The 14,996-nt window shown below is 36.1% G+C and overlaps 10 non-coding genes across 10 annotated transcripts; all 10 read left to right on the forward strand.

The window, feature by feature from the left end:
- The first annotated feature begins 3,394 nt into the window (after positions 1-3,394).
- TRNAI-AAU (transfer RNA isoleucine (anticodon AAU)) lies at positions 3,395-3,468 on the forward strand. Its single transcript has one exon. It is a non-coding gene; the product is annotated as a tRNA-Ile (tRNA).
- Positions 3,469-4,274: 806 nt separating this feature from the next.
- TRNAI-AAU (transfer RNA isoleucine (anticodon AAU)) lies at positions 4,275-4,348 on the forward strand. Its single transcript has one exon. It is a non-coding gene; the product is annotated as a tRNA-Ile (tRNA).
- A 4,333-nt stretch (positions 4,349-8,681) lies between these two features.
- Positions 8,682-8,755, forward strand: TRNAI-AAU (transfer RNA isoleucine (anticodon AAU)). The gene has a single exon. It is a non-coding gene; the product is annotated as a tRNA-Ile (tRNA).
- Positions 8,756-9,561: 806 nt separating this feature from the next.
- On the forward strand, positions 9,562-9,635 carry TRNAI-AAU (transfer RNA isoleucine (anticodon AAU)). Its single transcript has one exon. It is a non-coding gene; the product is annotated as a tRNA-Ile (tRNA).
- An 809-nt stretch (positions 9,636-10,444) lies between these two features.
- On the forward strand, positions 10,445-10,518 carry TRNAI-AAU (transfer RNA isoleucine (anticodon AAU)). The gene has a single exon. It is a non-coding gene; the product is annotated as a tRNA-Ile (tRNA).
- An 809-nt stretch (positions 10,519-11,327) lies between these two features.
- On the forward strand, positions 11,328-11,401 carry TRNAI-AAU (transfer RNA isoleucine (anticodon AAU)). The gene has a single exon. It is a non-coding gene; the product is annotated as a tRNA-Ile (tRNA).
- Positions 11,402-12,207: 806 nt separating this feature from the next.
- TRNAI-AAU (transfer RNA isoleucine (anticodon AAU)) lies at positions 12,208-12,281 on the forward strand. The gene has a single exon. It is a non-coding gene; the product is annotated as a tRNA-Ile (tRNA).
- Positions 12,282-13,090: 809 nt separating this feature from the next.
- TRNAI-AAU (transfer RNA isoleucine (anticodon AAU)) lies at positions 13,091-13,164 on the forward strand. The gene has a single exon. It is a non-coding gene; the product is annotated as a tRNA-Ile (tRNA).
- Positions 13,165-13,973: 809 nt separating this feature from the next.
- On the forward strand, positions 13,974-14,047 carry TRNAI-AAU (transfer RNA isoleucine (anticodon AAU)). The gene has a single exon. It is a non-coding gene; the product is annotated as a tRNA-Ile (tRNA).
- Positions 14,048-14,856: 809 nt separating this feature from the next.
- On the forward strand, positions 14,857-14,930 carry TRNAI-AAU (transfer RNA isoleucine (anticodon AAU)). Its single transcript has one exon. It is a non-coding gene; the product is annotated as a tRNA-Ile (tRNA).
- The last annotated feature ends 66 nt before the right edge of the window (positions 14,931-14,996 follow it).

Here is a 14,996-nt window from a genome sequence, read left to right on the forward strand (position 1 = left end):
AAAGTGCATGAAGTGTGGGATGAATGCATTGGCTACAGTAAGCAGCCCTTGAAACTTGCTAGAGAACATCATAGACACATACAAAACAGAGAATTTTTAAATCCATGTTAGGAATAAACAAAAATGTCATCCTTTGGCTGATGCAGCATTTCTCTATATGGCATACATAGAAAACTTTTTCTCAAATATAGCAATATGGCAAATCTAAGAAATGCTAAGGCAAATTAATCAATCAGGACATTTATTTGGTGATTGAATCTACTATGGGGGACTAAGTTTTAAGAAGAGAAGAAGAACAGACCTTTACTCTCATTAGTGCACACTGAAGAAGAAAATTCTTAAAACCAGAATATCTTAAAACCATAGCACAAGTGATGGATCACTGCATTCTTATTGCAACTTTTCCTATTTTCAAATGTTTGACAAACATCTCTCCAGTTGAAAACTGATTTGAAACAGCTTCAAAATTAGTTTGGAGTAAAGAAACCACTGAAGATGATGGGATTTATACAAAGTTTAAATATAGATAAGCTATCCTAAAATTCAACTTTAAGGAAATTGAACAAAGTTAGGTCCCACCAAGATTTGAAATCAGATTACTGGATTCAAAGTCCAAAGTGCTCACCATTACACCATGGAACCCATTATTAGAGAGTCTTCCTCTACTCAATATTGCTGATCTTTGAAATACTGAATGTTCTCCTGTTTTAGGTACATTTGGCATTTTTGTGTTTGCTGATGCTTTTATGTTTGGCCGGTTAGCTCAGTTGGTTAGCGCGTGGTGCTAATAACGCCAAGGTCATGGGTTTGATCCCCATACGTGCCATGTGCTTTTTCTTGTTGTCCTACAAGAAATGACAAGAAGGGATTTTATCCAGCGGCAAAGTGCATGAAGTGTGGGATGAATGCATTGGCTACAGTTAGCAGCCCTTGAAACTTGCTAGAGAACATCATAGACACATACAAAACACAGAATTTTTAAATCCATGTTAGGAATAAACAAAAATGTCATCCTTTGGCTGATGCAGCATTTCTCTATATGGCATACATAGAAAACTTTTTCTCAAATATAGCAATATGGCAAATCTAAGAAATGCTAAGGCTAATTAATCAATCAGGACATTTATTTGGTGATTGAATCTACTATGGGGACTAAGTTTTAAGAAGAGAAGAAGAACAGACCTTTACTCTCATTAGTGCACACTGAAGAAGAAAATTATTAAAACCAGAATATCTTAAAACCATAGCACAAGTGATGGATCACTGCATTCTTATTGCAACTTTTCCTATTTTCAAATGTTTGACAAACATCTCTCCAGTTGAAAACTGCTTTGAAACAGTTTCAAAAGTTTGGAGTAAAGAAACCACTGAAGATAATGGGATTTATACAAAGTTTAAATATAGATAAGCTATCCTAAAATTCAACTTTAAGGAAATTGAACAAAGTTAGGTCCCACCAAGATTTGAAATCAGATTACTGGATTCAAAGTCCAAAGTGCTCACCATTACACCATGGAACCCATTGTTCGAGAGTCTTCCTCTACTCAATATTGCTGATCTTTGAAATACTGAATGTTCTCCTGTTTTAGGTACATTTGGCATTTTTGAGTTTGCTGATGCTTTTATGTGTGGCCGGTTAGCTCAGTTGGTTAGAGCGTGGTGCTAATAACGCCAAGGTCATGTGTTCGATCCCCATACGGGCAATGTGCTTTTTCTTGTTGTCCTACAAGAAATGCCAAGAAGGGATTTTATCCAGCGGCAAAGTGCATGAAGTGTGGGATGAATGCATTGGCTACAGTAAGCAGCCCTTGAAACTTGCTAGAGAACATCATAGACACATACAAAACAGAGAATTTTTAAATCCATGTTAGGAATAAACAAAAATGTCATCCTTTGGCTGATGCAGCATTTCTCTATATGGCATACATAGAAAACTTTTTCTCAAATATAGCAATATGGCAAATCTAAGAAATGCTAAGGCAAATTAATCAATCAGGACATTTTTTTGGTGATTGAATCTACTATGGGGGACTAAGTTTTAAGAAGAGAAGAAGAACAGACCTTTACTCTCATTAGTGCACACTGAAGAAGAAAATTCTTAAAACCAGAATATCTTAAAACCATAGCACAAGTGATGGATCACTGCATTCTTATTGCAACTTTTCCTATTTCCAAATGTTTGATAAACATCTCTCCAGTTGAAAACTGATTTGAAACAGTTTCAAAATTAGTTTGGAGTAAAGAAACCACTGAAGATGATGGGATTTATACAAAGTTTAAATATAGATAAGCTATCCTAAAATTCAACTTTAAGGAAATTGAACAAAGTTAGGTCCCACCAAGATTTGAAATCAGATTACTGGATTCAAAGTCCAAAGTGCTCACCATTACACCATGGAACCCATTATTAGAGAGTCTTCCTCTACTCAATATTGCTGATCTTTGAAATACTGAACGTTCTCCTGTTTTAGGTACATTTGGCATTTTTGAGTTTGCTGATGCTTTTATGTTTGGCCGGTTAGCTCAGTTTGTTAGAGCGTGGTGCTTATAAAGCCAAGGTCATGTGTTCGATCCCCATACGGGCCATGTGCTTTTTCTTGTTGTCCTACAAGAAATGACAAGAAGGGATTTTATCCAGCGGCAAAGTGCATGAAGTGTGGGATGAATGCATTGGCTACAGTTAGCAGCCCTTGAAACTTGCTAGAGAACATCATAGACACATACAAAACACAGAATTTTTAAATCCATGTTAGGAATAAACAAAAATGTCATCCTTTGGCTGATGCAGCATTTCTCTATATGGCATACATAGAAAACTTTTTCTCAAATATAGCAATATGGCAAATCTAAGAAATGCTAAGGCTAATTAATCAATCAGGACATTTATTTGGTGATTGAATCTACTATGGGGGACTAAGTTTTAAGAAGAGAAGAAGAACAGACCTTTACTCTCATTAGTGCACACTGAAGAAGAAAATTATTAAAACCAGAATATCTTAAAACTATAGCACAAGTGATGGATCACTGCATTCTTATTGCAACTTTTCCTATTTTCAAATGTTTGACAAACATCTCTCCAGTTGAAAACTGATTTGAAACAGTTTCAAAATTAGTTTGGAGTAAAGAAACCACTGAAGATGATGGGATTTATACAAAGTTTAAATATAGATAAGCTATCCTAAAATTCAACTTTAAGGAAATTGAACAAAGTTAGGTCCCACCAAGATTTGAAATCAGATTACTGGATTCAAAGTCCAAAGTGCTCACCATTACACCATGGAACCAATTGTTCGAGAGTCTTCCTCTACTCAATATTGCTGCTCTTTGAAATACTGAATGTTCTCCTGTTTTAGGTACATTTGGCATTTTTGAGTTTGCTGATGCCTTTATGTTTGGCCGGTTAGCTCAGTTGGTTAGAGCGTGGTGCTAATAATGCCAAGGTCATGGGTTCGATCCCCATACGGGCCGTGTGCTTTTTTATTGTTGTCCTACAAGAAATGCCAAGAAGGGATTTTATCCAGCGGCAAAGTGCATGAAGTGTGGGATGAATGCATTGGCTACAGTAAGCAGCCCTTGAAACTTGCTAGAGAACATCATAGACACATACAAAACACAGAATTTTTAAATCCATGTTAGGAATAAAGAAAAATGTCATCCTTTGGCTGATGCAGCATTTCTCTATATGGCATACATAGAAAACTTTTTCTCAAATATAGCAATATGGCAAATCTAAGAAATGCTAAGGCAAATTAATCAATCAGGACATTTATTTGGTGATTGAATCTACTATGGGGGACTAAGTTTTAAGAAGAGAAGAAGAACAGACCTTTACTCTCATTAGTGCACACTGAAGAAGAAAATTCTTAAAACCAGAATATCTAAAAACCATAGCACAAGTGATGGATCACTGCATTCTTATTGCAACTTTTCCTATTTTCAAATGTTTGACAAACATCTCTCCAGTTGAAAACTGCTTTGAAACAGTTTCAAAAGTTTGGAGTAAAGAAACCACTGAAGATGATGGGATTTATACAAAGTTTAAATATAGATAAGCTATCCTAAAATTCAACTTTAAGGAAATTGAACAAAGTTAGGTCCCACCAAGATTTGAAATCAGATTACTGGATTCAAAGTCCAAAGTGCTCACCATTACACCATGGAACTCATTGTTCGAGAGTCTTCCTCTACTCAATATTGCTGATCTTTGAAATACTGAATGTTCTCCTGTTTTAGGTACATTTGGCATTTTTGAGTTTGCTGATGCTTTTATGTTTGGCCGGTTAGCTCAGTTGGTTAGAGCGTGGTGCTAATAACGCCAAGGTCATGGGTTCGATCCCCATATGGGCCATGTGCTTTTTTCTTGTTGTCCTACAAGAAATGCCAAGAAGGGATTTTATCCAGCGGCAAAGTGCATGAAGTGTGGGATGAATGCATTGGCTACAGTAAGCAGCCCTTGAAACTTGCTAGAGAACATCATAGACACATACAAAACACAGAATTTTTAAATCCATGTTAGGAATAAAGAAAAATGTCATCCTTTGGCTGATGCAGCATTTCTCTATATGGCATACATAGAAAACTTTTTCTCAAATATAGCAATATGGCAAATCTAAGAAATGCTAAGGCAAATTAATCAATCAGGACATTTATTTGGTGATTGAATCTAGTATGGGGGACTAAGTTTTAAGAAGAGAAGAAGAACAGACCTTTACTCTCATTAGTGCACACTGAAGAAGAAAATTATTAAAACCAGAATATCTTAAAACCATAGCACAAGTGATGGATCACTGCATTCTTATTGCAACTTTTCCTTATTTCAAATGTTTGACAAACATCTCTCCAGTTGAAAACTGATTTGAAACAGCTTCAAAATTAGTTTGGAGTAAAGAAACCACTGAAGATAATGGAATTTATACAAAGTTTAAATATAGATAAGCTATCCTAAAATTCAACTTTAAGGAAATTGAACAAAGTTAGGTCCCACCAAGATTTGATATCAGATTACTGGATTCAAAGTCCAAAGTGCTCACCATTACACCATGGAACCCATTGTTCTAGAGTCTTCCTCTACTCAATATTGCTGATCTTTGAAATACTGAATGTTCTCCTGTTTTAGGTACATTTGGCATTTTTGTGTTTGCTGATGCTTTTATGTTTGGCCGGTTAGCTCAGTTGGTTAGAGCGTGGTGCTAATAACGCCAAGGTCATGTGTTCGATCCCCATACGGGCAATGTGCTTTTTCTTGTTGTCCTACAAGAAATGCCAAGAAGGGATTTTATCCAGCGGCAAAGTGCATGAAGTGTGGGATGAATGCATTGGCTACAGTAAGCAGCCCTTGAAACTTGCTAGAGAACATCATAGACACATACAAAACAGAGAATTTTTAAATCCATGTTAGGAATAAACAAAAATGTCATCCTTTGGCTGATGCAGCATTTCTCTATATGGCATACATAGAAAACTTTTTCTCAAATATAGCAATATGGCAAATCTAAGAAATGCTAAGGCAAATTAATCAATCAGGACATTTATTTGGTGATTGAATCTACTATGGGGGACTAAGTTTTAAGAAGAGAAGAAGAACAGACCTTTACTCTCATTAGTGCACACTGAAGAAGAAAATTCTTAAAACCAGAATATCTTAAAACCATAGCACAAGTGATGGATCACTGCATTCTTATTGCAACTTTTCCTATTTTCAAATGTTTGACAAACATCTCTCCAGTTGAAAACTGATTTGAAACAGCTTCAAAATTAGTTTGGAGTAAAGAAACCACTGAAGATGATGGGATTTATACAAAGTTTAAATATAGATAAGCTATCCTAAAATTCAACTTTAAGGAAATTGAACAAAGTTAGGTCCCACCAAGATTTGAAATCAGATTACTGGATTCAAAGTCCAAAGTGCTCACCATTACACCATGGAACCCATTATTAGAGAGTCTTCCTCTACTCAATATTGCTGATCTTTGAAATACTGAATGTTCTCCTGTTTTAGGTACATTTGGCATTTTTGTGTTTGCTGATGCTTTTATGTTTGGCCGGTTAGCTCAGTTGGTTAGCGCGTGGTGCTAATAACGCCAAGGTCATGGGTTTGATCCCCATACGTGCCATGTGCTTTTTCTTGTTGTCCTACAAGAAATGACAAGAAGGGATTTTATCCAGCGGCAAAGTGCATGAAGTGTGGGATGAATGCATTGGCTACAGTTAGCAGCCCTTGAAACTTGCTAGAGAACATCATAGACACATACAAAACACAGAATTTTTAAATCCATGTTAGGAATAAACAAAAATGTCATCCTTTGGCTGATGCAGCATTTCTCTATATGGCATACATAGAAAACTTTTTCTCAAATATAGCAATATGGCAAATCTAAGAAATGCTAAGGCTAATTAATCAATCAGGACATTTATTTGGTGATTGAATCTACTATGGGGACTAAGTTTTAAGAAGAGAAGAAGAACAGACCTTTACTCTCATTAGTGCACACTGAAGAAGAAAATTATTAAAACCAGAATATCTTAAAACCATAGCACAAGTGATGGATCACTGCATTCTTATTGCAACTTTTCCTATTTTCAAATGTTTGACAAACATCTCTCCAGTTGAAAACTGCTTTGAAACAGTTTCAAAAGTTTGGAGTAAAGAAACCACTGAAGATAATGGGATTTATACAAAGTTTAAATATAGATAAGCTATCCTAAAATTCAACTTTAAGGAAATTGAACAAAGTTAGGTCCCACCAAGATTTGAAATCAGATTACTGGATTCAAAGTCCAAAGTGCTCACCATTACACCATGGAACCCATTGTTCGAGAGTCTTCCTCTACTCAATATTGCTGATCTTTGAAATACTGAATGTTCTCCTGTTTTAGGTACATTTGGCATTTTTGAGTTTGCTGATGCTTTTATGTGTGGCCGGTTAGCTCAGTTGGTTAGAGCGTGGTGCTAATAACGCCAAGGTCATGTGTTCGATCCCCATACGGGCAATGTGCTTTTTCTTGTTGTCCTACAAGAAATGCCAAGAAGGGATTTTATCCAGCGGCAAAGTGCATGAAGTGTGGGATGAATGCATTGGCTACAGTAAGCAGCCCTTGAAACTTGCTAGAGAACATCATAGACACATACAAAACAGAGAATTTTTAAATCCATGTTAGGAATAAACAAAAATGTCATCCTTTGGCTGATGCAGCATTTCTCTATATGGCATACATAGAAAACTTTTTCTCAAATATAGCAATATGGCAAATCTAAGAAATGCTAAGGCAAATTAATCAATCAGGACATTTTTTTGGTGATTGAATCTACTATGGGGGACTAAGTTTTAAGAAGAGAAGAAGAACAGACCTTTACTCTCATTAGTGCACACTGAAGAAGAAAATTCTTAAAACCAGAATATCTTAAAACCATAGCACAAGTGATGGATCACTGCATTCTTATTGCAACTTTTCCTATTTCCAAATGTTTGATAAACATCTCTCCAGTTGAAAACTGATTTGAAACAGTTTCAAAATTAGTTTGGAGTAAAGAAACCACTGAAGATGATGGGATTTATACAAAGTTTAAATATAGATAAGCTATCCTAAAATTCAACTTTAAGGAAATTGAACAAAGTTAGGTCCCACCAAGATTTGAAATCAGATTACTGGATTCAAAGTCCAAAGTGCTCACCATTACACCATGGAACCCATTATTAGAGAGTCTTCCTCTACTCAATATTGCTGATCTTTGAAATACTGAACGTTCTCCTGTTTTAGGTACATTTGGCATTTTTGAGTTTGCTGATGCTTTTATGTTTGGCCGGTTAGCTCAGTTTGTTAGAGCGTGGTGCTTATAAAGCCAAGGTCATGTGTTCGATCCCCATACGGGCCATGTGCTTTTTCTTGTTGTCCTACAAGAAATGACAAGAAGGGATTTTATCCAGCGGCAAAGTGCATGAAGTGTGGGATGAATGCATTGGCTACAGTTAGCAGCCCTTGAAACTTGCTAGAGAACATCATAGACACATACAAAACACAGAATTTTTAAATCCATGTTAGGAATAAACAAAAATGTCATCCTTTGGCTGATGCAGCATTTCTCTATATGGCATACATAGAAAACTTTTTCTCAAATATAGCAATATGGCAAATCTAAGAAATGCTAAGGCTAATTAATCAATCAGGACATTTATTTGGTGATTGAATCTACTATGGGGGACTAAGTTTTAAGAAGAGAAGAAGAACAGACCTTTACTCTCATTAGTGCACACTGAAGAAGAAAATTATTAAAACCAGAATATCTTAAAACTATAGCACAAGTGATGGATCACTGCATTCTTATTGCAACTTTTCCTATTTTCAAATGTTTGACAAACATCTCTCCAGTTGAAAACTGATTTGAAACAGTTTCAAAATTAGTTTGGAGTAAAGAAACCACTGAAGATGATGGGATTTATACAAAGTTTAAATATAGATAAGCTATCCTAAAATTCAACTTTAAGGAAATTGAACAAAGTTAGGTCCCACCAAGATTTGAAATCAGATTACTGGATTCAAAGTCCAAAGTGCTCACCATTACACCATGGAACCAATTGTTCGAGAGTCTTCCTCTACTCAATATTGCTGCTCTTTGAAATACTGAATGTTCTCCTGTTTTAGGTACATTTGGCATTTTTGAGTTTGCTGATGCCTTTATGTTTGGCCGGTTAGCTCAGTTGGTTAGAGCGTGGTGCTAATAATGCCAAGGTCATGGGTTCGATCCCCATACGGGCCGTGTGCTTTTTTATTGTTGTCCTACAAGAAATGCCAAGAAGGGATTTTATCCAGCGGCAAAGTGCATGAAGTGTGGGATGAATGCATTGGCTACAGTAAGCAGCCCTTGAAACTTGCTAGAGAACATCATAGACACATACAAAACACAGAATTTTTAAATCCATGTTAGGAATAAAGAAAAATGTCATCCTTTGGCTGATGCAGCATTTCTCTATATGGCATACATAGAAAACTTTTTCTCAAATATAGCAATATGGCAAATCTAAGAAATGCTAAGGCAAATTAATCAATCAGGACATTTATTTGGTGATTGAATCTACTATGGGGGACTAAGTTTTAAGAAGAGAAGAAGAACAGACCTTTACTCTCATTAGTGCACACTGAAGAAGAAAATTCTTAAAACCAGAATATCTAAAAACCATAGCACAAGTGATGGATCACTGCATTCTTATTGCAACTTTTCCTATTTTCAAATGTTTGACAAACATCTCTCCAGTTGAAAACTGCTTTGAAACAGTTTCAAAAGTTTGGAGTAAAGAAACCACTGAAGATGATGGGATTTATACAAAGTTTAAATATAGATAAGCTATCCTAAAATTCAACTTTAAGGAAATTGAACAAAGTTAGGTCCCACCAAGATTTGAAATCAGATTACTGGATTCAAAGTCCAAAGTGCTCACCATTACACCATGGAACTCATTGTTCGAGAGTCTTCCTCTACTCAATATTGCTGATCTTTGAAATACTGAATGTTCTCCTGTTTTAGGTACATTTGGCATTTTTGAGTTTGCTGATGCTTTTATGTTTGGCCGGTTAGCTCAGTTGGTTAGAGCGTGGTGCTAATAACGCCAAGGTCATGGGTTCGATCCCCATATGGGCCATGTGCTTTTTTCTTGTTGTCCTACAAGAAATGCCAAGAAGGGATTTTATCCAGCGGCAAAGTGCATGAAGTGTGGGATGAATGCATTGGCTACAGTAAGCAGCCCTTGAAACTTGCTAGAGAACATCATAGACACATACAAAACACAGAATTTTTAAATCCATGTTAGGAATAAAGAAAAATGTCATCCTTTGGCTGATGCAGCATTTCTCTATATGGCATACATAGAAAACTTTTTCTCAAATATAGCAATATGGCAAATCTAAGAAATGCTAAGGCAAATTAATCAATCAGGACATTTATTTGGTGATTGAATCTAGTATGGGGGACTAAGTTTTAAGAAGAGAAGAAGAACAGACCTTTACTCTCATTAGTGCACACTGAAGAAGAAAATTATTAAAACCAGAATATCTTAAAACCATAGCACAAGTGATGGATCACTGCATTCTTATTGCAACTTTTCCTATTTTCAAATGTTTGACAAACATCTCTCCAGTTGAAAACTGATTTGAAACAGTTTCAAAATTAGTTTGGAGTAAAGAAACCACTGAAGATGATGGGATTTATACAAAGTTTAAATATAGATAAGCTATCCTAAAATTCAACTTTAAGGAAATTGAACAAAGTTAGGTCCCACCAAGATTTGAAATCAGATTACTGGATTCAAAGTCCAAAGTGCTCACCATTACACCATGGAACCCATTGTTCGAGAGTCTTCCTCTACTCAATATTGCTGCTCTTTGAAATACTGAATGTTCTCCTGTTTTAGGTACATTTGGCATTTTTGAGTTTGCTGATGCTTTTATGTTTGGCCGGTTAGCTCAGTTGGTTAGAGCGTGGTGCTAATAATGCCAAGGTCATGGGTTCGATCCCCATACGGGCCATGTGCTTTTTTCTTGTTGTCCTACAAGAAATGCCAAGAAGGGATTTTATCCAGCGGCAAAGTGCATGAAGTGTGGGATGAATGCATTGGCTACAGTAAGCAGCCCTTGAAACTTGCTAGAGAACATCATAGACACATACAAAACACAGAATTTTTAAATCCATGTTAGGAATAAAGAAAAATGTCATCCTTTGGCTGATGCAGCATTTCTCTATATGGCATACATAGAAAACTTTTTCTCAAATATAGCAATATGGCAAATCTAAGAAATGCTAAGGCAAATTAATCAATCAGGACATTTATTTGGTGATTGAATCTACTATGGGGGACTAAGTTTTAAGAAGAGAAGAAGAACAGACCTTTACTCTCATTAGTGCACACTGAAGAAGAAAATTCTTAAAACCAGAATATCTTAAAACCATAGCACAAGTGATGGATCACTGCATTCTTATTGCAACTTTTCCTATTTTCAAATGTTTGACAAACATCTCTCCAGTTGAAAACTGATTTGAAACAGTTTCAAAATTAGTTTGGAGTAAAGAAACCACTGAAGATGATGGGATTTATACAAAGTTTAAATATAGATAAGCTATCCTAAAATTCAACTTTAAGGAAATTGAACAAAGTTAGGTCCCACCAAGATTTGAAATCAGATTACTGGATTCAAAGTCCAAAGTGCCCACCATTACACCATGGAACCAATTGTTCGAGAGTCTTCCTCTACTCAATATTGCTGCTCTTTGAAATACTGAATGTTCTCCTGTTTTAGGTACATTTGGCATTTTTGAGTTTGCTGATGCCTTTATGTTTGGCCGGTTAGCTCAGTTGGTTAGAGCGTGGTGCTAATAATGCCAAGGTCATGGGTTCGATCCCCATACGGGCCATGTGCTTTTTTATTGTTGTCCTACAAGAAATGCCAAGAAGGGATTTTATCCAGCGGCAAAGTGCATGAAGTGTGGGATGAATGCATTGGCTACAGTAAGCAGCCCTTGAAACTTGCTAGAGAACATCATAGACACATACAAAACACAGAATTTTTAAATCCATGTTAGGAATAAAGAAAAATGTCATCCTTTGGCTGATGCAGCATTTCTCTATATGGCATACATAGAAAACTTTTTCTCAAATATAGCAATATGGCAAATCTAAGAAATGCTAAGGCAAATTAATCAATCAGGACATTTATTTGGTGATTGAATCTACTATGGGGGACTAAGTTTTAAGAAGAGAAGAAGAACAGACCTTTACTCTCATTAGTGCACACTGAAGAAGAAAATTCTTAAAACCAGAATATCTTAAAACCATAGCACAAGTGATGGATCACTGCATTCTTATTGCAACTTTTCCTATTTTCAAATGTTTGACAAACATCTCTCCAGTTGAAAACTGCTTTGAAACAGTTTCAAAAGTTTGGAGTAAAGAAACCACTGAAGATGATGGGATTTATACAAAGTTTAAATATAGATAAGCTATCCTAAAATTCAACTTTAAGGAAATTGAACAAAGTTAGGTCCCACCAAGATTTGAAATCAGATTACTGGATTCAAAGTCCAAAGTGCCCACCATTACACCATGGAACCAATTGTTCGAGAGTCTTCCTCTACTCAATATTGCTGCTCTTTGAAATACTGAATGTTCTCCTGTTTTAGGTACATTTGGCATTTTTGAGTTTGCTGATGCCTTTATGTTTGGCCGGTTAGCTCAGTTGGTTAGAGCGTGGTGCTAATAATGCCAAGGTCATGGGTTCGATCCCCATACGGGCCATGTGCTTTTTTATTGTTGTCCTACAAGAAATGCCAAGAAGGGATTTTATCCAGCGGCAAAGTGCATGAAGTGTGGGATGAATGCATTGGCTACAGTAAGCAGCCCTTGAAACTTGCTAGAGAACATCATAGACACATACAAAACACAGAATTTTTAAATCCATGTTAGGAATAAAGAAAAATGTCATCCTTTGGCTGATGCAGCATTTCTCTATATGGCATACATAGAAAACTTTTTCTCAAATATAGCAATATGGCAAATCTAAGAAATGCTAAGGCAAATTAATCAATCAGGACATTTATTTGGTGATTGAATCTAGTATGGGGGACTAAGTTTTAAGAAGAGAAGAAGAACAGACCTTTACTCTCATTAGTGCACACTGAAGAAGAAAATTCTTAAAACCAGAATATCTTAAAACCATAGCACAAGTGATGGATCACTGCATTCTTATTGCAACTTTTCCTATTTTCAAATGTTTGACAAACATCTCTCCAGTTGAAAACTGATTTGAAACAGTTTCAAAATTAGTTTGGAGTAAAGAAACCACTGAAGATGATGGGATTTATACAAAGTTTAAATATAGATAAGCTATCCTAAAATTCAACTTTAAGGAAATTGAACAAAGTTAGGTCCCACCAAGATTTGAAATCAGATTACTGGATTCAAAGTCCAAAGTGCTCACCATTACACCATGGAACCCATTGTTCGAGAGTCTTCCTCTACTCAATATTGCTGCTCTTTGAAATACTGAATGTTCTCCTGTTTTAGGTACATTTGGCATTTTTGAGTTTGCTGATGCTTTTATGTTTGGCCGGTTAGCTCAGTTGGTTAGAGCGTGGTGCTAATAATGCCAAGGTCATGGGTTCGATCCCCATACGGGCCATGTGCTTTTTTCTTGTTGTCCTACAAGAAATGCCAAGAAGGGATTTTATCCAGCGGCAAAGTGCATGAAGTGTGGGATGAATGCATTGGCTACAGTAAGCAGCCCTTGAAACTTGCTAGAGAACATCATAGACACATACAAAACACAGAATTTTTAAATCCATGTTAGGAATAAAGAAAAATGTCATCCTTTGGCTGATGCAGCATTTCTCTATATGGCATACATAGAAAACTTTTTCTCAAATATAGCAATATGGCAAATCTAAGAAATGCTAAGGCAAATTAATCAATCAGGACATTTATTTGGTGATTGAATCTAGTATGGGGGACTAAGTTTTAAGAAGAGAAGAAGAACAGACCTTTACTCTCATTAGTGCACACTGAAGAAGAAAATTCTTAAAACCAGAATATCTTAAAACCATAGCACAAGTGATGGATCACTGCATTCTTATTGCAACTTTTCCTATTTTCAAATGTTTGACAAACATCTCTCCAGTTGAAAACTGATTTGAAACAGTTTCAAAATTAGTTTGGAGTAAAGAAACCACTGAAGATGATGGGATTTATACAAAGTTTAAATATAGATAAGCTATCCTAAAATTCAACTTTAAGGAAATTGAACAAAGTTATGTCCCACCAAGATTTGAAATCAGATTACTGGATTCAAAGTCCAAAGTGCTCACCATTACACCATGGAACCCATTGTTCGAGAGTCTTCCTCTACTCAATATTGCTGCTCTTTGAAATACTGAATGTTCTCCTGTTTTAGGTACATTTGGCATTTTTGAGTTTGCTGATGCTTTTATGTTTGGCCGGTTAGCTCAGTTGGTTAGAGCGTGGTGCTAATAATGCCAAGGTCATGGGTTCGATCCCCATACGGGCCATGTGCTTTTTTCTTGTTGTCCTACAAGAAATGCCAAGAAGGGATTTTATCCAGCGGCAAAGTGCATGAAGTGTGGGATGAATGCATTGGCTACAGTAAGCAGCCCTTGAAACTTGCTAGAGAACATCATAGACACATACAAAACACAGAATTTTTAAATCCATGTTAGGAATAAAGAAAAATGTCATCCTTTGGCTGATGCAGCATTTCTCTATATGGCATACATAGAAAACTTTTTCTCAAATATAGCAATATGGCAAATCTAAGAAATGCTAAGGCAAATTAATCAATCAGGACATTTATTTGGTGATTGAATCTAGTATGGGGGACTAAGTTTTAAGAAGAGAAGAAGAACAGACCTTTACTCTCATTAGTGCACACTGAAGAAGAAAATTCTTAAAACCAGAATATCTTAAAACCATAGCACAAGTGATGGATCACTGCATTCTTATTGCAACTTTTCCTATTTTCAAATGTTTGACAAACATCTCTCCAGTTGAAAACTGATTTGAAACAGTTTCAAAATTAGTTTGGAGTAAAGAAACCACTGAAGATGATGGGATTTATACAAAGTTTAAATATAGATAAGCTATCCTAAAATTCAACTTTAAGGAAATTGAACAAAGTTATGTCCCACCAAGATTTGAAATCAGATTACTGGATTCAAAGTCCAAAGTGCTCACCATTACACCATGGAACCCATTGTTCGAGAGTCTTCCTCTACTCAATATTGCTGCTCTTTGAAATACTGAATGTTCTCCTGTTTTAGGTACATTTGGCATTTTTGAGTTTGCTGATGCTTTTATGTTTGGCCGGTTAGCTCAGTTGGTTAGAGCGTGGTGCTAATAATGCCAAGGTCATGGGTTCGATCCCCATACGGGCCATGTGCTTTTTTCTTGTTGTCCTACAAGAAATGCCAAGAAGGGATTTTATCCAGCGGCAAAGTGCAT

Source organism: Taudactylus pleione, unplaced genomic scaffold (genome assembly GCF_031769625.1).
Source record: "Taudactylus pleione unplaced genomic scaffold, aTauple2 ptg000085l, whole genome shotgun sequence".
In the NCBI taxonomy this organism is placed as follows: Eukaryota; Metazoa; Chordata; class Amphibia; order Anura; family Myobatrachidae; genus Taudactylus; species Taudactylus pleione.